Below are 12,832 nucleotides of genomic sequence, written 5' to 3'. Positions count from 1 at the left end.
CGGGCCGGAACATTAACCGAAGTCGTGCGAGCGCTGTGCTATTCTTCAACCTCAAGCCCTTAAACGTCGTCGGATTTTAGTGGAGAAGCTTTTCAGGATGGACTCTTCAGTCACACTCGACTTCGAAAGCGGCTTCGGTTCTACCTTCTACCGAGGGTCCTCCTGATTCCACGATTCTGACCTTGAGCCTCATCAGATCTTTCTCATTTGGGACATCTCTTACCTCGAGTACACCTGCTGTATCTTCCCCTGAATCCTCAGGTCAGATAGCTCAGCAGAAAGTTCCAGCAGTAGACCTCAAGCTTTCTAAGACTTCCAAGTCGAAGCACATTTCCACTGCCACTTTGGAGCCTATAGCCGTAGCAGATGGTCCTGTTTCAGACGTCTCCTTGCTCCTCGAGACCTGTTCTAAGCACCACTCTCGTCATCGATCGAGGCCTTCCTCCAGGCATAGCTCTTCTTCCAAAGAGCATCCTTCTTCAACTAAGTCTCAATCTACACCTTTCAGCTCTTCCAGACCACTGATTCCTTGAGAACTAGAAGGCCTTGAGTATGCGCAAATGCTCAAGGCCCGGCACAAGCAACAGGAAGGATCTTTGGGCACCGGCATGTCCTGTGTGTTGGTGCTGGTGCCAGAGTGCGGTAAGCGATTGGGTGGGTGAGTGGGGAATGCTGGATCGCAGCGGGTGGGGGTGGGAATGCTGGATCGCAGCGGGGGGGGGGGGGGGGGGCGGGATCGCAGGGGGGGGGCTCTCAAATCGAGGAAAGCTCGGTTTCCAAGGCATGGATTTTGCAACTGTTTTGCTCGTCTTGCAAAACACTCGCAAACCACAGCACTCATAAACCGAGGTTTGACTGTATTTAGCTTATTCCTTATAAATCAAAGTTCTGGCTGCTGAACTAGAGAAAGAGATTATTCTCCTAAATTGCTAACACTCCCACCACCCTATTCTGGTTAGCTTGGAGGTCAACCATATGTGAGAATATGCTGCCTGCTTATCCTGGGATAAAGTACAGTTCCTTACCGTAACAGGTGTTATCCAGGGACAGCAGGCAGAAATTCTCACGACCCACCCACCTCCCCTGCTTGGCTTCTCAGCTAGCTATCTGAACTGAGGAGGTGCGCCCTAGATGGGCGGGAAGGCACTCACGCATGCGTGGTGCAGCAGTTGCAAACTTTCTGAAGTTCTACAAGCAAGTCTGCTTGCGAGGCTGTCCGCATCGAGGCTCCATCTCTTCCTGTATGCATTCCCTCCATTCTCTCTGATTCTCAACACTCTTGTCAAACTCAAGACGAAACGTGCCACCATGATTATGATAGCTCCTCAGTGGCCCAGACAACCGTGGTACTCCCTTCTATTTCAACTCAGCACCAGGGAGCCTCTACTTCTGCCAGTTTTTCCCTGTCTGCTTACACAGTCAGGGGTCTCTGCTTCATCCCAACCTACAGTCTCTGCACTTAACAGCCTGGTACCTCTCAACCTAACTGCTTCTCTACAGTTCTCTCAATCTGTTCAAGACATTCTAGAAGCTTCCAGAAAACCGTCCACTAGGCAGTGTTATAATCAGACATGGACTCGGTTTTCTACTTGGTGTGCTACGCATCACCAGGAGCCACAATCTACTTCCTTGTCTTCTGTTTTCGATTACCTACTGTACTTATCTCAATCTGGACTCAAATCCACATCTATTAGAGTCCACCTCGGTGCCATTGCTGCTTTTCATCAGCCTATTGAAGGGAAACCTCTCCCTGCTCATCCTCTGGTTTCCAGATTTATGAAAGGACGTTCAATGTCAATCCACCTCTCAAGCTGTCTCCGGTGGTTTTGGACCTCAATCTGGTTCTTACTCATTTGATAAGACTTCCATTTGAACCAATAGATATGGCTCATCTTAAACATCTTTCTTGGAAAGTGGTATTTTTCATTGAACTCACAAGTCAGTGAGCTACAAGTTTTAGTCACAGATCCACCTTTTAGAGTATTCCATCATGACAAGGTGGTCCTTCGTACTCATCCAAAATTCTTACCTAAAGTGTTTTCAGAATTTCACCTCAATCGATCAATCGTCCTTCCAGTGTTTTTTTCCAAAGCCTCATTCTTATCCTAGTGACATAGCGCTTTATACTCTGGACTGTAAACGTGCTTTGGCTTTCTACTTGCAACGCATTCAACCTCACAGAACTTTGCCTCAACTTTTAATCTCCTTCAATTCAAATAAGTTGGGACATCCTGTTTCCAAGCAAACCATCTCCAACTTGATAGCTGTTTGCATCTCTTTCTGCTATACTTAGGCTGGTCTCCCTCTGCAGGGTCGAGTCATGGGAAAACCAAACAAAAACTGCAGACAATGTACACGATGCAGGCAAGAATTTATTGTACCAAAGTTAAAATGCAGTAATATAAAAACCTTTTTACCAACCAAGAGACCCAACATGGTCCGTGTTTCGGACAATACGCCTTATTCAGGGGTCCATGGTAAATAAGGTATACAGTATACCGCAAAAAATGAAGATAACGACAAATGTCTGTGTATTACACCGAAACCGCTGCCAAGAATGAAATCACACAAAAGTGAAAAAAGTGCTGCAAAACTGTTGTGGGTCGAGTCATGGTCAATAAAGTTAGATCGAAGGCAGCGTCTGTAGCTTTCCTTAGATCAACTCCTATTGAGGAAATCTGCAAGGCTGCCACTTGGTCCTCGGTTCATACATTCACGTCTCATTATTGTCTGGATACTTTTTCCAGAAGGGATGGCCATTTTGACCAGTCAGTCTTACAACATTTATTCTCCTAAATTGCCAACACTCCCACCATCCCATTCTGGTTAGCTTGGAGGTCACCCACATGTTGAGAATATGCTGCCTGCTTGTCCTGGGTAAAGCACAGTTACTTACCGTAACAATTGTTATCCAGGGACAGCAGACAGATAGTCTCACAACCCACTCACCTCTCATGGTTGGCTTCTTAGCTAGCTATCTGAACTGAGGAGACGTGTGACCTGACTCGGGTGGGAAGGTATGCGCTGTGCAGCACTCGCGAGCTCTTAAAAAGATCTTCAGGCAAGTCTGCTTGTGAGGCTGTCCGCTGCGGGGCTCTGTAGATGACGTCACCCACATTTTGAGAATATCTGACTGCTGTCCCTGGATAACAACTGTTACGGTAAGTAACTATGCTTTTCCTGTTATGGCATCTCGTTTCTCCATATTTTGTTGAAAGAAACTTTTTGTTAGGAAGTTCATTATGTGAGAATTCACAGTTCTACTTGTCCTCAGAGAAAACAGTTACTTGTAGAGGTATTATCAGAGCACAGTAGGACTTGAATTCTCACAACCCTCCCCAAAGTGTTGTATTTCTCTAGCTAGGAGGACTGAGGAGGTCCCCTACAATAGCAACAGGCGGAAGCAAACATGGTGAGATGGCCCAAACACTTCTAGAAGAGTTCCTGGGGTACTGTTTCTTGCATTGGGCTCCATCAGTGTGATATCGCCCATGCATGAGGATTCAAATCCTGATGTCCTCACAGAACAGCATCTACAACTAAGTAATTGTTTTCCTTTATATGATGCATTTCAATTAAAAAATGTTAAGTCATTAATGTATCCATATCGAGATTGTCTCAATTACTAATGATAAATCCTGAGAATTAATTATTTTAACTTACTATAAACTAGTATTCTTTAAGAAAATGATGCTGTATTTTAGTAAATAACTATCAAAATAGCAAAGCACAGTACTAAATTTTAAAAAAGGAATGTGAAGTTCACTGTCTTTACTTTGTTAGTTGTCCACCACATCCCTCCTTTCTCCCTTCCTTTCATGTTCAAATGGAGAGGATATAAGGAGAATGCAGATGCTCCATGCCCTAAACGAATGCGTTTGGAAGGTACAGTACTTGTAGATTTGTATTTTTCTTTGTAAACCCTCACTTGTCTTGGATTCTTCGAAGTGTAGTTTTCCTATTTGCTCATTGCTTCTACATTTATTTTTTTTTAGAATTATACTGAATTACATTCAGCTTTCTTAATTTACCTGCACAAAAAATGATAATATTGTTACTGAGGCTCCTCCTGGATAGAATTGTTTTTAATAATGACTATAAAATGGATCAAATTTGGTATAATTAGCTGTTTGTAACCAGGGCGCTGGACTTAGAGTTGAGAGTTTGGTGTACCAATTCCACAGACCTTTTTCTAGTTATTCCAAACATGAACACAGCAGTTGTGATCAGGTAGAAGTAACCAACATAAACCTAATTTTTTTTTATATTGAAAAGCTTTATATTGAAAATTAAGGGCTGTTATCCCAGGACAAGCAGGCAGCATATTCTCACACATGGGTGACATCACCGACAGCCCCTGGTATGGACACTTCAAAAGTGCATCGCCACTGTAAGACTTTAGAAAGTTCGCGATATCCCGCACTGCGCATGTCTCCTCAGTTTTTTTGTTTCTGCGAAACTAAGACGTGGTTTAACAGTCATTAAATTTCTTCTTGCTTTCCTGCTCTCACGGCTTTCTGACTTTTGAATCAGTTCCCTTTTTTTCTTTAGTGTTGCTTTCTTGGTTTTTTTTTATAAAAAGGAGAAAGTAATATTAGTTATTAGTTTAGTTAGCTTGTCTTCAAGTTTGACTCGACAGGGCCTATTTGTTCACCTCAGCCTCCAACTTCCATTTCACTGGGATGCTGTTTCCGTCCATGTCAGGCTGCTGACTGAGTTTCTTCATATGACACTGTGTTCAAGCTTCTTCGGATCTTTTGGGGCTCGTTCGCTGTCTTGAATTTTGTTGCTGTTAAAAAAAATTTTAAAAAGAGAAGTCTTTATACTTTTCTTTTCTTCACAACGGACTTCATGTCACCGTTGACACCGTCTTTGGAGTTTCCCGCACCAGATATGTGGGGCCAAAGTTTCAACACTGCAGGATCCATTGACACCATAGAATCTACGACACCGCAGGATCCAGTGATGTCGACTCTGGTTTACTTGGACTTTTTTCAACAAGGACTAATAGATGTCGTTACTGACTCTGGAGCTGATTATGACGACACCGGCAATAACATCTGACCTGCCTCCAGTGACGCACATGCTGTCTCTGAGAAAGTGGGCTAGAATGGGACTCGGGTAAAAATGGCATTGAGTCAAGTCATGCCGACCTTGAAGAAGTCCCTTAAGCGCCTGGTCCTGATCTTGAGGAGTGGCTCAACATCAGCATCATTCTCATGGGTCTGGAGCGCGACACCAATGGTGCCTTTGAAAAAAGCTAATAGTATCTGTGCTTTCCCTTAAGTACCACTGGAACTCTCAAAGTTCAATTCATGCTGACTGACTTCAATGAAGTCCCGTAAGCGCCCAGTCCCGATCTTGACAAGTGCTCGACATTGGTGGTACTGGCGAAAAAAAGCTAATGGTATCGGTGCACTCCCTTAAGCGAAACATTGACAATTTGCTACGGGAGGAACTGGGTAAGTGTTTTTTCAAATGTTGGTACTGACACAGTGTGTATCTGTTTCAACACCACCATAACATCGAGACTTCGGCACCGATTCTCCGGCACTGTCCTCCTTCTATCCGGAATTCTGACTTGGTTGGAGATTTTGAGCAGGAACCATTCTTTTTTTTTAAAAAAAAAAATTATTTATTTATAAGTTTTCAATATAACAATCAAGTATAAACTTGTACAGAAAAGCAAAATTTCAGGAGGCAAATAAAATTTTTAAACATAATATAACACAAGAAATAATTGTATCCTTAATCTCACTCAAGTCCTCTATTTTGGATCCAAGATTAAAAATAAACGGAATTAAGGTAGTGAATTAAAGAAGAAAAACAGTTATAGGTAAAACTGTGCTAACAGTCGTCTATCTCTATTCATCTTGAGCTTTCTCCAGTCTTGACAGTGATAGGAATGTTGTCAGTTGAGACGGTTCAAAGAAAACAAATTTATGCAATTTATAATGGACTATGCATTTACAAGGATACCGAAGGAAAAAAATTGCACCCAGGGCTATAACTGCTGGTCTCATTAGAAGAAATTATTTTCTCCGCTTCTGTGTGTCTCTGGCCAAATCAGGAAACATTTGAACTTTCAGTCCCAGAAATTCTTTATGTTTATTTTTAAAGTATAGTTTCAGTAACCATATTTTATCCATTGTAAGAGCTACTGAAAGAAGCAAAGTTGCCGGTATGGCTGCTTCTCTTTCTGAAGATTCCAATAAAGCTGTAACATCCAAAGGCTCTTGATTTACTTCTTTAATGTCTTTAACAGGAAGGTAATACACCTGAGTAAGAGGTGGTATAGAAGATTCAGAAATTCCCAATATTTCCGTCAGATAACGAGTAATCATTTCTCTAGGAGTTACTGTTATAATCTTAGGAAAATTAATTAATCTAAGATTATTACTTCTTGTAGAATTTTCAAGTGACTCAAGTTTCCTTCTTAAGTTTGTATTATCTTTGATTAAAGCCTCCTGTATTACTTTTTGGGAGTTAATATTCTGTTGTTGATTTTCTATCTGCAATTTATTTTCATTGGCGATTTTCCGTGTTTCTAGAATATCCTTATACAATTTAAATCGTTCTTCCACTTGGTTTAATTGGGACGCTATAGTTTTAGGAATGGTAACTACCAGGTCCCACAGAGCGTCCAGAGTTACCTCCTGGGGTTTAATTATCTGAGGCAATTGAAAATGTAAAGTCTTATGCTCACCCACTGGCAAGTCTTCCAATGTCTGTCCGATCTGGGTTAATCCATCTCCCGCAGTTGTAATGACCTCAAATTCCTTGTTCAGGTTTCCTGGAGAAATCTGGGAAACCGAATCTCTGTCCCCCGGACTGATCTCCACAGCCTCCAGAGGAGGAAACACTCCGATTCCCGGAAGTTCCCCCTCCCTCGGGGAGCTAGCCGTTCGTGGATGCGGGGGAGGTGCTCGATTGTCAGGGCTAAAGGTGGTTTCAAGCCCCAAGGAGGACTGCTGCGCGCCGTTTTCCTGCAGCGTCTCCAGCGGGGTTAGCCCTGTTCCTGCCGACGTAGCCTGCATGCGCCGGATAGAGGTATACAAAGAAATGACATCTAGAGTGACTAGAGTCAAAGGCAAAGATTCTTCGGGAACATCTTCTAATTTACCCATCACGTCCTTGGCATCTTTAATATATTACTTGATTTCAGTTACCTCTGGTTTCAAAAATACATCCACGAATTTTGAAAGTGGTTCTAAAAGAGATCCTATTGAAGACATAATAGGACGACCCGGGGGATCAACCAGTTTTTTTATGGATTTTTGGTAAGATATAGAAAATTGGAACAATCGGGTTCATCTCGGCATCCAAGGCTACCTTGAGCTGGTTGCTCTTTCAAAGGCAGATGCTTTTTGGTAAGGTCCTTGATGATCTTATGACCAATGTGGTGGATTGCTTCCCTAAGTCCCTGCAAGAGAATAGGCCTCGCCAACCTCCTGGTGAGAGTAGGAGTACTTTTTGTTCCTCCCGCTGCTCTAGACAGTACTGCCATGGTTCCTCGGCACAGTGGCCTATCCAAGGTTACTAGCAGCATTTCAGCAACTCCAGACACCAGCAGACTGTGGGGTCCAGCCTTACCTCATCTTCTAAAAAGACCCAATGATGCCAGGCTGCTGTCCCCATTCCTTCATATTGGGGGGGAGCGGTTGTTGGCATTTCCGACGAGAGTGGGAAGAGATCTCTGACCAATGGGTGCTGGATATCATCTGAAAGTCACAAAATTGAGTTTTATCACCTTCCCATGGATTTGTTCTTTAACTCTCCTGCGAGACGATTGGAGGAGATCAGGGTCTGAGCTACTCTCCAGAGACTTTGATATTCGAGCCATAGAATCTGTTCCCAAAGACAACTTGGGCTCAGGCTGATACTCTAAGATACTTCATCATGCCAAAAAAGGCACAGAAGACTGGAGACCCATTTTGGATCTCAAGGCAGTGAATGCTTTTCTGAGGGTCCCAAGTTTCCACATGGAGACGGTCCATTCTGTTATCATGGTTGTTTCTCTAGAAGAATTCCTAACATTATTGGATCTCACGGAGGCGTTTCTGCATATCCCCATCTTTCTTGACCACAGAAGATATCTGCAGTTCCACATGCTTCAGCAGCATTTCCAGTTTGCAGCTATCCCTTTCGGGCTGGAAACAGCTCTCCGCACATTCATCAAAGTTATGGTAGTGTTGGGAACTACAGCTGCCATGGGGATTCAGGTTCATCCCTATCTGGACGACTGGCTCATCAGGGCCCCATCCGGGCAGGAGTGCAGACTGATGGTCCATCAGGTGGTAGACCTGCTCCTGTGTTTGGGTTGGATTGTTAACTTCAAGACGAGCCATATGAAGCCTACCCAGAGGTTGGAGTACATGGGCATTCTCTTCGACACAGCTTGTGGCCAAGTGTTTCTTCCCAAGCCATGCAAAAGGTAGCTCCAGAACCAGATCTGATCTCTTGGAAATGTAGTGTCAGACTGCTTGGCATTACCTTCAGATGTTAGAATCCATAGCAGCCACTCTGGAGGTTGTCCCGTGGGCCCATATATGATCTCTATAGGACTCTCTCCTGTCCTGGTGTTCTCCGCAGAAATATTCTCTCCAGCTGTAGCTCCTTTGGACTGGGGCTGCAAGGACCAGTCTTCGTTGGTGGCTTCAGGAGGTGCACTTTTCAAAGGGCATGGCACTTCGCATCTCTCAATAGATAACTCTCACAATGGATGCCAGCCTCTTGGTTGGGGAGCTCATTGTGGGGATCGCTTAGTTCAGGGCCAGTGGACTCCCCATGAAAAGTAGTGGGCCATAAATAGTCTGGAGCTCAGAGCCATTCATCTAGTTCTAAAGACTCTGGAGAACTAGAAGGAAAGGCTGTAAGAGTGTTCTCTGATAACGCCTCGGCGATGGCATATGTGAACAGGCAGGGGGCACCAGGAGCACCCCTTTGCATCTGGAGGCTCAGATGCTCTTTTGATGGGTGGAAGTTCAGCTTCAGGCTTTTTCTGTGGTCCATATGACCAGAGTGGACAACATTCAGGCCAACTTTCTAAACAATTCCTAGACCTGGGGTTTGATTGCTCTCATGTAAGGGCGTTTGCTCTGATTGTGTGGAACAAACCTGTGATGGCCTTGATGACTTCGATCAAGAATGTAAAAGCCAGGCACTTCTTCTGTCCCCATCTCTGCCCCGTCTCAGTCCCTATCTCGCCGCTGTCTCCATGAGCTCAGTCCTCATCTCCACCCCGTCTCTGTGAGCTCAGTCCCCCCCATCTCAACTCATTTCTCCATGAGCTCAGTCCCCATCTCAACCCCTGTCTCTGTGAGCTGTCCCCATCTCTGCCCCTGTCTCTGTGAGCTCAGTCCCCATCTCTGCCCCTTTCTCCGTGAGCTCAGTCCCCATCTCCGCCCTTGTCTCCGTGAGCTCAGTCCCCCATCTCCGCACCTGTCTCGGTCCCGTTCCCGTGAGCTCAGTCCCCATCTCTACCCCTGTCTCCGTGAGCTCAGTCCTCATCTCCGCCCTTGTCTCGGTCCCGTCCCCGTGAGCTCAGTCCTCATCTCCACTCGGTCCCGTCCTGTTTCAGTCCCAGTCTCTGTCCTGTCCCTGTCCCAGTCTCTGTCCTGTCCCTGTGAGCTCGGTCACCGCCCCCTCAAGCTCAGTCTCCACCCCATCCCTGCGAGCTCGGTCCCTGTCTCCGCAAACCATGTGATCACATCCGCACAAGCCTCGAATAGTTTTATACTGAATTTATTTTATTAAAGTATAAAAAGAAATAATATTCTTACAATTGTCATTTTATAAATCAGAGTTCTGCCTGCCGAACTAGAGGAAGAGATCTTCAGCTGGTAGGGCTTTCTTTATAAACGTTTATCAATACAGCTACAATTCTACTTGATCCTAAAGCAAAAAGAAAAGAAATAGATAATTTTTTCTACCTTTGTTGTCTGGTTTTTGCTTTCCTCATCTTTTCATGGTTCTCTTCCTTCCATAAACTGTCTGCCTTCTCTCTGTCTCTTCCATATGGCATCTGCTCTATTTCTATACCTCTACCAGAAACTGTCTGCCTCTCCCTTTATTGGTCTGGCACCCATCTTCCCTCCGCTCTCCCATTGTCTGGCATCTCTGACTTCTTCATTCCATTTCTCACTCCCCCCAGGTGGTTTTTAGCATCTCTCTCCTCCTTTCCTCCAGATCTGGTAATCTGTCTCCTACCCTTCCCTAGTTCTCTGGTATCTCTCTCTCTCTCCTCTCCCTTCCATTTCTTTTCTGTTCTTCCTTCTCAATTTGTCTACTTTCTTACCTTCCAGTCCTTAATTACCCTTTCATTGTGTGTACCTACAGCTTGCCACCTCTTTCCCACACCCTTTCCAGTATCTCACTAAAACTATCCTCTTCTCCCAATCCAGCATATGTTCTTTTTTCTTTATCTGCTCCTTCCATCCAGTATGTGTTCCCCTCTTACCTACCCACTTCCATTCAGCGTCTGCTCCCCCTCTCTCTCCAATTCCCTTCAGCGTATGCTCCCCCCTCTCTCTCCAATTCCCTTCAGCGTATGCTCCCCCCTCTCTCTCCAGATCCCTTCAGCGTCTGCTCCCCCTCTCTCTCCAGTTACCTTCAGCGTCGGCTCCCCCTCTCTCTCCAGTTACCTTCAGCGTCTGCTCCCCCTCTCTCTCCACTTCCCTTCAGCGTCTGCTCCCCCTCTCTCTCCACTTCCCTTCAGCGTCTGCTCACCCTCTCTCTCTCCCCACTTCCCTTCAGCGTCAGCTCACCCTCTCTCTCTCCCCACTTTTCTTCAACATCTGCTCCCCCCACTCTCTCTCTCCACTTTCCTTCAGCGTCTGTACCCCCTCTCTTTCCACTTCCCTTCAGCGTCTGCGCCAAACTCTCTCTTCGCACTTCCCTTCAGCGTCTGCTTCCCCCTCTCTCTTTCTCTCCACTTCCCTTCAGCGTCTGCTTCCCCCTCTCTCTCTCCACTTCCCTTCAGCGTCTGCTTCCCCCTCTCTCTCTCCACTTCCATTCAGCGTCTGCTTCCCCCTCTCTCTCTCCACTTCCCTTCAGCGTCTGCTTCCCCCTCTCTCTCTCTCCACTTCCCTTCAGCGTCTGCTTCCCCCTCTCTCTCTCTCTCCACTTCCCTTCAGCGTCTGCTTCCCCCTCTCTCTCTCTCTCCACTTCCCTTCAGCGTCTGCTTCCCCCTCTCTCTCTCTCTCCACTTCCCTTCAGCGTCTGCTCCCCCCTCTCTCTCTCTCTCCACTTCCCTTCAGCGTCTGCTTCCCCCTCTCTCTCTCTCTCCACTTCCCTTCAGCGTCTGCTTCCCCCTCTCTCTCTCTCTCCACTTCCCTTCAGCGTCTGCTTCCCCCTCTCTCTCTCTCTCCACTTCCCTTCAGCGTCTGCTTCCCCCTCTCTCTCTCTCTCCACTTTCCTTCAGCGTCTGCTTCCCCCTCTCTCTCTCCACTTCCCTTCAGCGTCTGCTTCCCCCTCTCTCTCTCCACTTCCCTTCAGCGTCTGCTTCCCCCTCTCTCTCTCCACTTCCCTTCAGCGTCTGCTTCCCCCTCTCTCTCTCCACTTCCCTTCAGCGTCTGCATCCCCCTCTCTCTCTCCACTTCCCTTCAGCGTCTGCTTCCCCTTCTCACTCTCTCCACTTCCCTTCAGCGTCTGCTTCCCACTCTCTCTCTCTCTCCACTTCCCTTCAGCGTCTGCTTCCCCCATCTCTCTCTCTCTCCACTTCCCTTCAGCGTCTGCTTCCCCCTCTCTCTCTCTCTCTCTCTCTCTCCCTGCACTTCCCTTCAGCGTCTGCTCCCCCTCTCTCTCTCTCTCTCTCTCTCTCCCTGCACTTCCCTTCAGCGTCTGCTCCCCCTCTCTCTCTGCACTTCCCTTCAGCGTCTGCTTCCCCCTCTCTCTCTCCACTTCCCTTCAGCGTCTGCTTCCCCCTCTCTCTCTCCACTTCCCTTCAGCATCTGCTTCCCCCTCTCTCTCTCCCCACTTCCCTTCAGCGTCTGCTTCCCCCCCTCTCTCTCTCTCTCCACTTCCCTTCAGCGTCTGCTCTCTCCCTCTCTCTCTCCACTTCCCTTCAGCGTCTGCTTCCCCCCTCTCTCTCTCTCTCTCCATTTCCCTTCAGCGTCTGCTTCCCCCTCTCTCTTTCTCTCCACTTCCCTTTAGTGTCTGCTTCCCCCTCTCTCTTTCTCTCCACTTCCCTTCAGCGTCTGCTTCCCCCTCTCTCTCCACTTCCCTTCAGCGTCTGCTTCCCCCTCTCTCTCTCTCCACTTCCCTTCAGCGTCTGCTTCCCCCTCTCTCTCTCTCTCCACTTCCATTCAGCGTCTGCTCTCTCCCTCTCTCTCTCCACTTCCATTCAGCGTCTGCTCTCTCCCTCTCTCTCTCCACTTCCCTTCAGCGTCTGCTTCCCCCCTCTCTCTCTCTCTCCACTTCCCTTCAGCGTCTGCTTCCCCCCTCTCTCTCTCTCCACTTCCCTTCAGCGTCTGCTTCCCCCTCTCTCTCTCCACTTCCCTTCAGCATCTGCTTCCCCCTCTCTCTCTCCCCACTTCCCTTCAGCGTCTGCTTCCCCCTCTCTCTCTCTGTCTCTCCACTTCCCTTCAGCGTCTGCTCTCTCCCTCTCTCTCTCCACTTCCCTTCAGCGTCTGCTTCCCCCCTCTCTCTCTCTCTCTCCATTTCCCTTCAGCGTCTGCTTCCCCCTCTCTCTTTCTCTCCACTTCCCTTCAGCGTCTACTCCCCCCTCTCTCTCTCTCTCCACTTCCCTTCAGCGTCTACTTCCCCCTCTCTCTCTCCCCACTTCCCTTCAGCGACTGCACCCCCCTCTCTCTCCAGCATCTGCTTCACTTCC

At 47.0% G+C, this 12,832-nt stretch overlaps 1 protein-coding gene across 4 annotated transcripts in view; it reads left to right on the top strand.

Moving 5' to 3' along the window:
• DDHD1 (DDHD domain containing 1) overlaps positions 1-12,832 on the top strand; it is a 405,278-nt gene that overhangs the window by 22,510 nt on the left and 369,936 nt on the right. The gene's annotated exons all lie outside the window — the stretch shown is intronic.

This window comes from Geotrypetes seraphini, chromosome 7, assembly GCF_902459505.1.
Source record: "Geotrypetes seraphini chromosome 7, aGeoSer1.1, whole genome shotgun sequence".
Classification (NCBI taxonomy): Eukaryota; Metazoa; Chordata; class Amphibia; order Gymnophiona; family Dermophiidae; genus Geotrypetes; species Geotrypetes seraphini.
Note: the sequence above shows the minus strand (reverse complement) of the source record. Positions and strands in the feature narration are given on the sequence as shown.